Raw genomic sequence first — 12,500 nt, 5'->3', positions numbered from 1 at the left:
AAAAAGAAAAAAAATGCCGACCGCACCGCTGACCGCCACGCCAACATGGCTGCCATCTGCAACAACACACCCTTGCAACATGGCGGGGCGGGACACGACGGCCGCCCACGCCACGACAAGGCGACCATACGGGGACGCGGATCATAACGTGTGACAGCGTTATTACGCCCCGACACGACACACACCCACAGCGGCACCGCCCCGCGTCAATACTCGCTCTCAAGTCCGGCTTCTACGCGTCTACAAATGCTTGCAACAATGCAGCTTATGTTGCAAGGAAAGTTAGGCAAACTACAAAATAATAATAATTCCGATTTAATTAATAATGATAATTAAACAACTGCAATACATCAATAGCCACAAAGGGAGGGTAGGAAGTTATAATAGGGGAAAAAAATCTTGCAATTTTTTTAATAACTTAACGAAAAAAACGAAACCGAGAAAGAAGCGAGAGAGAAAACAAGAGAAACGACACGATAAAAAAACGGGAAGGGGATAAGGAAAAGGATATGATGAGAGAGGGGACAGGAAGGGTAGATAAGAAGGCGAACAGAGAGGAGAGAGAAGAGCCCATGGCTTAACAAAGAGGGAAGGGGAAGAGAGGAGAGGAGAGAGAGGAGGCCGTGACTTAGCAAAACAGACGAAGGAGAAAGAAGAAAAAGGATATAATACGGTATTAGAAGAAGAAGAAGAAAAAAAAAGAAAAAAAAAGGCAAAACTAAAAAGGACGAAAGGATGGCGAAGAGAGAAAAGGAAGCGAAAGAGGAACAGGTGGAGAAGCCAGGAAAGAAGTAGGAACAAAAAGCTTTTCTAACCCAAAACAAACATAAACAAGGAAATAACAACAAAATCGAATTCAGAATAACGTTACAGCAACACCGCAACGACAAAAATGACAACAAACAAACAAACCGACATCAACAATAACATAACAACAACAATAATATCAAACACAGCAGCAACAATAATCAATGACACATCAAAATACCAAGAGAACTAACTGCACCACATACAAACAAACAAAAAACAAACAAACAAAAACAATTGGACGACACACGACGTCTGTTTACTAAGCCTCCCCCCTCCCCCCTCCCCCCGCACAGACACCCCTTCCATCGTGGATTAATGAGACCGGGAAGGTGATCAACGGGCCGATTCAATCATGTCAGAAACAACGATTCCCTTCCACGCACGCCCAGACAGACAGACAGACAGACAGAAAGACAAGCAAAGACACACAGATACAGACAACACACACACACACAGACATACACATAACAACCACAAGAAGGGGGAGGAAGAAAAGGAGGGGAGGAAAAGGGGAGGAGTGAGAAAAGAGGAGGAGGAGGAGGAGGAGGAAAAGGGGGAGGGGGAGAAATGGAGGAAAAAGGGGAGGGGAAGGGAAGAGGGGGTAGAAAGGGGAGGGGGATCGCGCCATCGTTCAAACCAGCTGACAGTTGGTATAAGGGCAGTAGATTACAGTTTCGTGGCAACGTAAGCCATCATGTTTTTTTTTCTTTGACTGCTACCTACCATATACCCTTCCCCTTCTCCATTCTTCTTCCTCTTCCCCCTCTCCCTTATTTTTCCCCTTATTCTTCCCTCCCTCTCCCTTCTTCGCCTTCTCTTTACCCTCTCCCCTCTCCCTTCTCCCTCCCCTTACTCCCCCCCCCTGCCTTCTCTTTTCCCTTACCATTCCCCCTCTCCCTTCTCCTTCCCCACTTCTCCCTCTTTCTTCCCCTCCTCCTTCATCATCATCATCATCATCCTCTTCACCCCTCCACCTCCCCTCCCCCCAAATACCAAAAACAAAAACAAGACGACCAATCAACGCCCTTCCCCCTACTCCCCCCCCCCCCCCCCCCCCCCCCCCCCCACTTCCCAGGATCCTCCTCCGATGCATCATCATGTGTATTCCTGTCACGGGCCTCATCATTGGACGCGGGCAAAAACAAATGGACCAATCACGAGGCGCCTTCCATGCGTCATAATCGGTAGCTCTGTCACCTGGCCTCGTTCCCGCGCGCGCTCGCTCGCCCGCCCGCCCGCGCGCCCGCCCGTTCGCTGCCTCGAATTATGAAGGCGGGAATGGAAATGGCCTTCCCCTGCGCGGAGGACCCAGGGGGGACAGGTAGGAGGGGGTAGGAAGGGTGAGTGGGGAGGGAAGAAAAAGGGGAGAGGGGAAGAAAGAGGGGAACAAGGAAAGGGGAAGGGGAAGCGCTAAGAGGAGAGAGGGGAAGGGGAAGGGGAAGAGCTAAGAGGGGAGAGGGGAAGGAGGGGAAGGAAGGAGAAGAGAAAGAAGGGGAAAATGGGTGAAGAAGGGAACAGAAGAGAGGAGGAAGGCAGAAGGGCGCTAGAAAAGAAAAGGAGGGGAGAAAAGGAGTGAAGAGAGAACATGGTAGGGAAGAATGGGAGGGGGGTTGGGGGAGAGAGGGGGGAGGTGAGGGGGAGAGTTAGAGTGAGTTTGAGAGAGAGAGAGAGAGAGAGAGAGAGAGAGAGAGAGAGAGAGAGAGAGAGAGAGAGAGAGAGAGAGAGAGAGAGAGAGAGAGAGAGAAAGAGAGAGATAGAGAAAACGAATTCCGAAGACAATAAGGAGAGGGAGGGGGGAGAGAGGGGGGAGAGGAAGAGACGACCAAGAGAGAAGGAAGAGAGATAGATAAAGAGGAGACAAGAGGAAATAAGAGGAGGTATGAGGACAGGGCCGGGGACAATGGGAGTGACCCTCGCCTCGTTTCGTATAAGCTTTCCATATAACCCGCAGGATGAAAAGCGGCGTTATTAGAAAAACACGGACAATGGAAGGGAAGAAAACAGAGGAAAGAGCGGGACAGGGAAAAAAAGGGGGGGAGGTGAGAACACACAACCGCACACACGCACACCCATGCACACACAAACAAGAAAATACACATACATACATACATACACACACACACACAAATAGGCAGACAAAGCTTTCTTAGAACAATGAAATAAAATGTGATAAAACACTACGCTAATCCAACATCACGTGACATCTTACAAAGAACGGATAATTCTCTCTCTCTCTCTCTCTCCCTCTCTCCCTCTCCCTCCCCCTCTCACTCTCCCTCTCCCTCTCCCTCTCACCCACACCTCGTAAATAACCCTTGCATATGGCCCTTCCCACAATCTCCCTTTCCCGCCCCCCCTCCCCATACCTTCACCCCTATCCCCTCACCCTCTCACCCTCTCCCCACCCCGCGCGTACAATTTTCTCTTTACTCGCCGCCCCTAAATCATAGGCGACGTTTGCGTAAGTTGATGATGGTGAATAACTGCAGTTACGGGCATCCCTCGCTCCGGGTCGGGAGACAGGGAGGGAGGCATGAGGGGAGAGGGAGGGAGGAGAGGGATAGGAGAGGGAGAGAGAGAGAGAGAGAGAGAGAGAGAGAGAGAGAGAGAGAGAGAGAGAGAGAGAGAGAGAGAGAGAGAGAGAGAGAGAGAGAGAGAGAGAGAGAGAAAGAGAGAGGAAAAGTGAGGGAGAGGAGAGGGAGAGGAGAGGAGAGGGAGAGGGAGAGAGAGAGGAAAGGTGAGGGAGAGGAGAGGGAGAGAGAGAGGGGTGGGGGGGGGGGAAGGGAGACGGAGACGAAATAAGAGGGATAGGAAGACAAAGAAGGAGAAGAAGAAGAAGAAGAGAGAGAGTATGGAGAGTATGAGGAGAGGGACAGGGAGGGAGAGAGAAAGAGAGAGAAGAAACCAGCTCATAATACAAGATAGGAACAAAAAATAAATAAACAAATAAAATAAATAAATAAAAACGTAACTAAAGAACATGAAAATGAAAGGAATAAGCACACTACACAAACCAAAACAGTAAGCAACATCATGAAGGGAGGGTGATATAGGTAATTATCCCCCCTCCCCCCAAAAAAAAATACATATATCTAAACAAAGTAATAATTACCATCGTCATTACATTAATAACAACACCACCAGTAATAATAAGGATAAGTGGACAAGGAACAAGCCAAGGATCGGCCATCGCGGGCGGAGCAGGCAGGCAGACGGGCGCGCGGGCGGGCGGGCAAGCGAGCGGGCCCCACCTGCTTCCTACTTCGCCCGCGGCAGGGAAACAATACCGACAAAAGCGACATCCTGCTTCTGGTCTTTACAGCTTCCGTCTAATTCCCGAACTCATGTTTACGTCATTAGCTACGTGTCATAAGTGAGATGATTGCGGGGCTTTTAAAGCGAGGACCAGCCGAGCGCGTCCGACGGGCTCTCTCTCTCTCTCTCTCTCTCTCTCTCTCTCTCTCTCTCTCTCTCTCTCTCTCTCTCTCTCTCTCTCCTCCTCTTTCTCCCTGTTCTGTGTTCTCTCTTTCGCTCTCGTTCTTGTTTAATCTATTGTGTTCTTTCTCTCTCTCTCTCTCTCTCTCTCTCTCTCTCTCTCTCTCTCTCCCCGACTCCCACTTCGAGCGCCATTATCATAAAGTCCTTAGCTCCCTCGCCCTGCCCGTCATTCCCGGCCTAAAAGGAGACAGTATAGCACTTTATGCACCCATAACTTCCTGAGATATGACGGCCTGCTTGTCGGTGAGCGCTCATAGAGAGACGAGGCAGTACAGTAGTAGCGGCGGCGGGGGTGGGGGACGTCGGTGGGGGAGGGGGAGGGGACTAGAGATGAGGGATGAGAGAGAGAGAGAGAGAGAGAGAGAGAGAGAGAGAGAGAGAGAGAGAGAGAGAGAGAGAGAGAGAGAGAGAGAGAGAGAGAGGGAGAGAGAAAGAGAGAGAGAAAGAGAAGATATAGAGAATCAAGGAGGGACTGGGATAGAGGAGAAATTGAAGAATTGGGGGGGGGGAGGGAAGGGGCAGCTTGGGACTTCTTTTGCTTCCCGTCCCGTGGATAGAGCGGGGATCGTGAAGCAGGGGAGGAGGAGGGGGAGGGGGAGGAAGAAAAAAAGAAAGAATAAGAATAGGAATAAGAACATAAAATAGTAGAACAAGAAAAAAAACAAGAGGAAGAGAGAGAGGATAACTAGCCTATTCATTGTCCGCTCTCCCCTCCCTCGCCCCTTCTTCCCCAATTCCCTTCCCTCCCCCCCACCCCACCCTCCCCGCTGCCCAATAGATCATAGATCAAGAGTTGAGGCCTCATTATCGGCAACCAATATCTTCATCAACCTATGGCTTCGGCGGAAGGACAAGAGGGTAAAGAGGGGGAGGGGGAGGGGAGGGGGAGAGGGAGAGGGGGAGGTAATAAGGAAAGAGCTGCCGAGGCATCGATAAAATCACGTTCAACACCCCCTCCCCCCCATCCGTAAACTTTCAAAAAAAGGGCACCGATTCACCAAAACAATAATGATATCCACATAAACAATAAAATACAAACATAATACAATCCAACTATCCATCTAGACATCATTTTATGCATATTCTGCCAGTCTGCCATAACTGCTGGCTATTTCTTGCAGATAATCCAAAAGGAAACTGAAAGAGAGAGTGGAGAGAGAGAGAGAGAGAGAGAGAGAGAGAGAGAGAGAGAGAGAGAGAGAGAGAGAGAGAGAGAGAGAGAGAGAGAGAGAGAGAGAGAGAGAGAGAGAGAGAGAGGAGAGAGAGAGAGGAGAGAGAGAGAGAAGAGAGAGAGAGAAGAGAGAGAGAGAGAGAAGAGAGAGAGAGAGAGAAGAGAGAGAGAGGAGAGAGAGAGAGAGAGAGAGAGAGAGAGAGAGAGAGAGAGGGAGAGAGAGAGAGAGAGAGAGAGAGAGAGAGAGAGAAAGAGAGAGAGAGAGAGGAACGAGAAAGAAAGAGAGAAGAGGGAGAAGAGAAAGAGAAAGAGAAGAGAGAAAAAAGAGAGAAGAGAAAGAGGAAAGAGAGAGAAGAGAGAGAGAGGAGAAGAGCGGTGACAGTCCCGGGAGTAGGCAAGGAGGGAGATCGGGGAGGCTGACAAAGGCAGCCCGGATCTCCACTAAGGTTTCCGGTCTAAGCCACGCAAGATCCGACGCCGAGGAGGATATGGTAATCTTGAGGAGGAGGAGGAGGAAGAGGCGGAGGAGGAGGGGGAGGAGGGAGATGTGGAGGTGGAGGAGGGGGTGGAGGAGGGGGAGGAGGAAGAGGTGGAGGAAGGGGAGGAAGCTGAAGTGGAGAAAGGGGGGAGGGGGCGAAGAAGGGATAAAAGGAAGAGGACGAGAAAGGAGAGGGGGAGAAGGAGAAGGAGGAGGAGGAGGAGGAGGGAAGGGGGGGGGGGCAGGAGAAATAGGAAGGTAGGAAACCAAGAAACAAAGAGAAGAGGAGCAGAGTCACTGAATAAAGAGCAAAAGAGGAAAAGGAGGAGGAGGAGCAACGAATGATAATGAAGAAGAAGACGTGAAGATGGAGAAGGGAGGGGTCGGGGTGGTGGGGAGGTATGGGGGGTATGAGGGGGAAGGCGAAGTGTGGATAAGGAAAATGGTTCTCCCTCGAGGGTAGACTCCGGGAAATTATTACTATTGACTTCGTGTCTACTCCGTGTACTCGCCCTCTCCCCCTCTCAACCCCCCTCTCCCCTCTCCAACCCCCACCCCCTCTCCCTACCCACCCAACCCCTACTCTGTGAATATTTGAACAACTTGTCGTTATAAATGATGATGAGCACACGCGCCACCGCTCTACATGCCCATAACTCCTTGTTTGGGGGTCGGGGGGGAAGGGGGAAGGGGGAAGGGGGGAGTGGGAGTTTGGAAGGCCTATTAACTGGGTAAACAAAGGTGTGTAAAAGAAAGAAGGTGGGGGGGAGAGAGACAGAGCGAGGGAGGGAGGGAGGGGGGAGGGGTGGAAGGAATCAAACGACCATGAACAGCTATTAATCGGAAAGACGAGACGACCCAAGGGCTGGTAATGGTGGTAGGTGTCGTCCGCCTAGTCGTACGGGAGACGGGAATATGAAATGTATGGTGGGTCGAGGGTGGGTGGGTGCGGTGGGGTAGCAGGGTGGCGAGAAGCGTAAGGTTGGCATATATCGATACCAAACAGACATGACGACTGGCAACTGGCGACTGGCGAAGGACGATAGAGATACATGAAAGAAAAATCCGAATTATGTGAAAACCAACGGCATAAATCTACGGATAACTGGCGCCATGTTTCGGAAAGGAGCGCCGCCCCCCCCTCCCCATCCCCATTACGGATTACTCGACAACATTAACGATTGATCAACTCTTACAAGGAGAGAAAGACACCCCCATCCCCCATCCCCCATCCCCCATCCCCATTTCTCCCTCCCATTACCGACCCCGATCAAAGCTCCGATACTAAGGAGATGAGGCTTACAAGATCAGGAAGGAGGAGGAGGAGGAGGAGGAGGATGGGGGGAAGAGGAGGAAGTGGGAGGGGAAGAAGGGAGAGGGGGGAAGAAGGAGGGGAGGAAGAAGTGGGTGAGGAGGGGGTACGAGGGAGGAAGAGGAGGTGGAGGACGACATACATAAGAAATCAAAATAACAAAACCATAAAACCATCAAAAGATATAAACAAACAAACAATAAAAAAAAATAAAACAGAAAAAGCGCAAAACATCCGACCCATTAAGACTCTCCCCCACTCCTCCTCCTCCTCTTCCTCCACCCCCTCCCACTCCACCCCTACTTCCTCACCCCCCCATCCCCCCGCCCCCTCCATTAATCCCCTCCCCCCCTCACCCCTCACAAAGTTTCATGAGGCGATCAAAGACAAATCAAGATACACTGAGGCGGGGCACAGAGAGCATTACGGAGGGCAAGACGGATGAATGAGTGAGGGAATGAATGAGAGGGCAAAAGAGGATGATTATGAGCGAGTGAATGATGAATGAGAGGAGATGAGGGAGACAAAGAGAGCAATTAAGGGGGCGGATAAAGCGCGGGCGAGATGTAGATTAACTGAGCATGAGAAAACATAAATGAGAGAAAGAGAAAGAGAAAGAGAGAGAGACAGACAGAGAGAGAAAGAGAAAGAGAGAGAGAGAGAGAGAGCGAAAGACGGTTCTCTCAGGACAAGGGGAAAAGGTCGCGGCTGAATGAATCGGTAAATGTATGGAAATGCGAGGGGAATGAGGGACGAGATGGGAGGGGGACCGGGGGGTGTAAGGGGAGAGGGGGTGGGAGTAGGGGGGGAGGGTGTTTACGACCCGGCTGACAGAATGACGGAGAATGACGACCGCTGAAAGAGGTGAAATATGAGAGAGAGAGAGAGAGAGAGAGAGAGAGAGAGAGAGAGAGAGAGAGAAAGAGAGAGAGAAGAGGAGGGAGGATGGAAAGAAGATGAAGGAAGGTGAAAGAAACGAAGAGAAGAGAAGAGAAGAAAAGAGAAGTGAAGAGACAGAAAGAACGAAAGAAAGACAAAGAGAAGGAAGGAAAGAAAAGCCCACCCTACCCTAAATGGAGGAATCCCAAGCATGGGGGGTGGGGGAGGGGGGAGACTAAGAAGAGGAAGGAACCTCAGAACAAATGAGGAGGAGGAAGGAGGATGAGTGATCGGAAGACATAACACCAAGGAAGCGTGAAGGAGGAGGAGGAGATGCATTAAGGATGACAAAAGACTGGCGAGAGCGCCCTTTGCGGCATGGAGAGGGGGGGGGAGGAGAGAGGGGGGGAGGAGAGAGAGAGAGAGAGAGAGAGAGAGAGAGAGAGAGAGAGAGAGAGAGAGAGAGAGAGAGGGGGGGGGGGGGGGAAGGAAGGAGGGAGAAAAGGGGGGGGGATGGGCGAGGGGGAGGGAAGGAGAGAAGGAGGGAAGGAGAGAAGGAAAGAAGGAGAGAAAAAGAAACAGAAAGAGAAAAAAGAGAGAAAGAGGGAGAGAGAGAGCGAGCGCCAAGACGAGGGCGTCCCAAGAACCGAGAGTAAGGGGTGGGGTGGGAGGCGGGGAGAACATACCCCCAGGAAGGAAGCGTACCCCCACCCCCTCCCCCCCGAATCAGTCGGTCCGCAGCGATAAAGACGCGGACGGCGGCGGCAGCGGCGACGGCAGCGGCGACGGCGGAGACAAGAGATAGCGACGGCCGAGCGAGGGAAGGCTCGGCGTCCCCCACTCCCGCCCCCACCCCCACCCCCACCCTCCACACCCATCCGCCCTCCCGTCCCCCCCCGCGAGTGTCCGGTTGTACGCGGCGTCTCCGGAGATTAGGGAGGTACTTGAGCCCGACTTATAAGGACATTAAGGAGGTACATTGTGGATTGGAAAGGGGAGATGGAGGGGATGGAGATGAAGAAGGAAGAAACAGGAGGAGCACGAGTAGGAGGAGGAGCAGGAGGGAGAAACAGGAGGAGTAGGGAGGAGGAGCAGGAGGAGAGGGGAAGGAAGAAACAGGAGAAGGGGCGGGGGAGGAAGGAGGATAAATGAAATGTAGGAGACAGAGGAAGAGAAGAAGAAAGAGGAAAGAAGGAGAAGGAGGAGGCGGGGTAGAAGAGCAGGGGGGAAGGGGAGAGAAATGAAGTTAAACGCATGAGTGAAGGAAAGGAGAAGGGGAGGGGAAGAGCGAGCGAGAGAGAGAGAGAGAGAGAGAGAGACGAGGCTGTACTTAGCGCCAAGGAAGCGAATTAAGAGCAAAGAGAACATGCTAAAGAGAGCGCAGGGAAGGACCACGAAGGAGGGAGAGAGAGGATTATGATGGCGGGATTACCAAGACAAATGGAAGAGGGGAAAGGGGAAGAGGGGAGGAAATGGAGGAGGAGGAGGAGGAGGAGGAGGAGGAGGAGGAGGAGGCGGAAGAGTAAGAGGGAGAAGAGGGTGAAAGAAAGTGATACAAATATAGAGAAAAAAAAATCTACATAAAAAAAAAATATATATACAAAGAAAAGACAAGAAAAACAAACACGAAAACGGGGGGGGGGGGATATAGCAAAAACGATCAAACAAAGAAAAGAAAAGAAAAAAAAGTGGGGAAGGGGGGTGCCAAGAATTCAAAAAATGTTTACGAAGTCGCAGGCAAAATCTGGCGAGAAGGGAAAGTCACACAGAAAGGGATAAAGGAGGGACAGAGGACCAGAATCTGGAACAACGACCAAGTCAACGACAAAGGGGTGGGGATGGGGTGGGTAGGGGGAGAGAGTGATAGAAAATAAGAGAGAATCGGTGGGAGAAGCAGAGAAGGAAAAGAAAAAAAATAATAGAGAAGAAAAAAGGAAAACAAGAAAACAAAAACGAAATAGGAAGAATGAATAATAAGAAGAAAGAAAGGGAGAAGAAAAGGAAGAAACGAGAAATGGGGAAACTTATACATGAAGGAAACGAAGAGAAAAGTAAAAGAAAGAAAGAAGGGGAGATGGAAAAGGAGAATAGGGAAGAAAGAGAGAGATGATAGAGGGAGACAGAGGGAGGGAGGGAGGGAGGGAGAGATAGAGAGAGAGAGAGAGAGAGGGAGGGGGAGGAGAGGAGGAGGGAGGGGGAGGGAGAGAGGGAGAGAGAGAGAGAGAGGGAGAGAGAGAGGAGAGAGAGAGAGGAAGGGGGAGAGAGAGGGAGGGAGAGGAGGAGAGAGAGAGAGAGAGAGAGAGAGAGAGAGAGAGAGAGAGAGAGAGAGAGAGAGAGAGAGAGAGAGAGAGAGACCCCACGAATCTGGCTAAGGGCGATAAATCAATTTGAATGACCGAACTTGGACAAATTAAAAGGGAAGGGAGGGGGAGGGTGAGGGGGGAGAAGGGAAAGGAGGGGGAGGGAGGAGAAGGGAATGGGGTTACACGGGGTTATGGAATGGGAGGGGGGAGGGGGGTGAGGGACTCCCAGATTTACTTACGTCACTCATGAATTGCAAATGACAATTTCGGATTTCGAACGGCGACACTTGCGTCCACGCGCGCCTAACACCCCTTTTACGAGGGTGAGGGAGAGGGTGAGGGAGAGAAGAGAAAGAGAAAGAAAGAGAGAGAGAGAAAGAATGAGAAAGAGTGAAAGAGAAAGATAGAGAAAAAAGTGAAAGAAAGAGAGAAAGATATAGAAAGAGTGAAAGAGAGATAGAAAGATAAATAGATAGATAGATAGAGAACCAATGAATAAAAACCTGAAGAAGTAGACAACGATAGGAGTAGAAGGTGAGAAAAGGCAAGACGGAAAAAAACAGGGGGGAAAAGGTGGAAACCCCTTGTCATGAAAATCACACCTCCCCTCGCCCAGGATTCAACCCAAAACTTCCCCGAACTTCCGTCAATTATTCATGGCGCGTTCCAGGTGGCTACGCGTCGCCTCGCTCCCGCCCGCGCCATGCCCTGTCCCCGCCTTGTTGTCACCCACTAAACACAGATTCACATTCACACATCCCACTGAGCACATCACTTCCTGCTGTCACCCAGCGAGCACAGATTGACGTCTGTCTGTCTTCCACTGACCACATCACTTCCTACTATTACCCACTGAATAGATAGACACGTCAGGGTGTCACCCACTGAATGGAATCACACCCACAGAACAGAATCACACCTCGCCGGCACCCACTGAGGACATATTCACTTTCTAATGTCACCCACTGAACACAGATGAACATCCGTTGAACCTGAACTGAACAGGAATGAAAGAGACTGTGAAAAAAGAATAAAGAAAAGGAAAAAGAAGAAGAAAAAAAAAGAAAAAAATCCGAAGACATTTTCCAAGACGTTTACCCTCTTTCGTCGTCTCCCGTTCTCCTTTCTTCCAATCCTTCCAATCCTTTCACCCAGACCTCCAACCATCCTTTTCTATCACCTCCCCCCCCAACCCCACACACAACTTTCCTCGTCGTATATTCATCCATCAATTTTTTTTTCTCTCTCTATTAATATTTCCCTTCCTCCCCCTTCCCCTCTCTCTCTCCCCTCCCCCCTCCCCACCAACCCCTATATAAAACCCCTCAATCAAATCTCTCTTTAAGATCCTCCTCGCAACCTCCCCTCTGGTCTGCCAACTGGCCCCTCGTTTCCCCTCCACTTGACACTGTCATTCCGCCGTCGTCTGCTCGTCCGTGTCCACCTTCATTCGCCTCCCCCCCTCCCTCCCTCCTCCACCAGGCTATGACCTGGCTATTCCATCGTGTTCTCTGTCGTCGTCACCGTCGTCATCTTCTGATTTTCCTCTTTCTTCTTCTTCTTCTTCTTCTTCTTCTTCTTCTTCTTCTTCTTCTTCTTCTTCTTCTTCTTCTTCTTCTTCTTCTTCTTCTTCTTCTTCTTCTTCTTCTTCCTCCTCCTCCTCCTCCTCCTCCTCCTCCTCCTCCTCCTCCTCCACCTCCACCTCCACCTCCACCTCCACCTCCACCTCCACCTCCACCTCCACCTCCTCCTCCTTCATCTCCACCTCCAGCTCCTCCTCCTCCTTCTCCACCTCCTCCTCCTCCTCCTCCCCCTCCTCGTCGTCTTCGTCTTTCTTCACGCGCACATTTCCGCCGCGGAGGGAGCGCCCTTCCCTATCAAATCACACGGCACATTTCCCCCTCGGGTTTTCCTCGGAAGGGAATCGGCACCCCCCCCCCTATTCTCCTTCCCCTTCCCCTCCCCGCCCCCCTTTTAATGGCCATGGCCTTCTCCCTCTCCCTCCCCCTCCTTCCCCCCCTCCTCTCCCTTCAGCTTATCGAATTAATC

The 12,500-nt window shown here is 51.1% G+C and overlaps 1 protein-coding gene across 5 annotated transcripts in view; it reads right to left on the bottom strand.

Annotated features, from left to right (window-relative positions):
* The window catches only part of LOC122257574 (plexin-B), a 410,989-nt gene that overhangs the window by 31,477 nt on the left and 367,012 nt on the right, over positions 1 to 12,500 (bottom strand). The gene's annotated exons all lie outside the window — the stretch shown is intronic.

Source organism: Penaeus japonicus, unplaced genomic scaffold (genome assembly GCF_977035675.1).
Source record: "Penaeus japonicus unplaced genomic scaffold, GWHDUDI00000001_assembly GWHDUDI00000012, whole genome shotgun sequence".
Classification (NCBI taxonomy): domain Eukaryota; kingdom Metazoa; phylum Arthropoda; class Malacostraca; order Decapoda; family Penaeidae; genus Penaeus; species Penaeus japonicus.
This window is presented reverse-complemented; position numbering and strand designations above follow the sequence as displayed.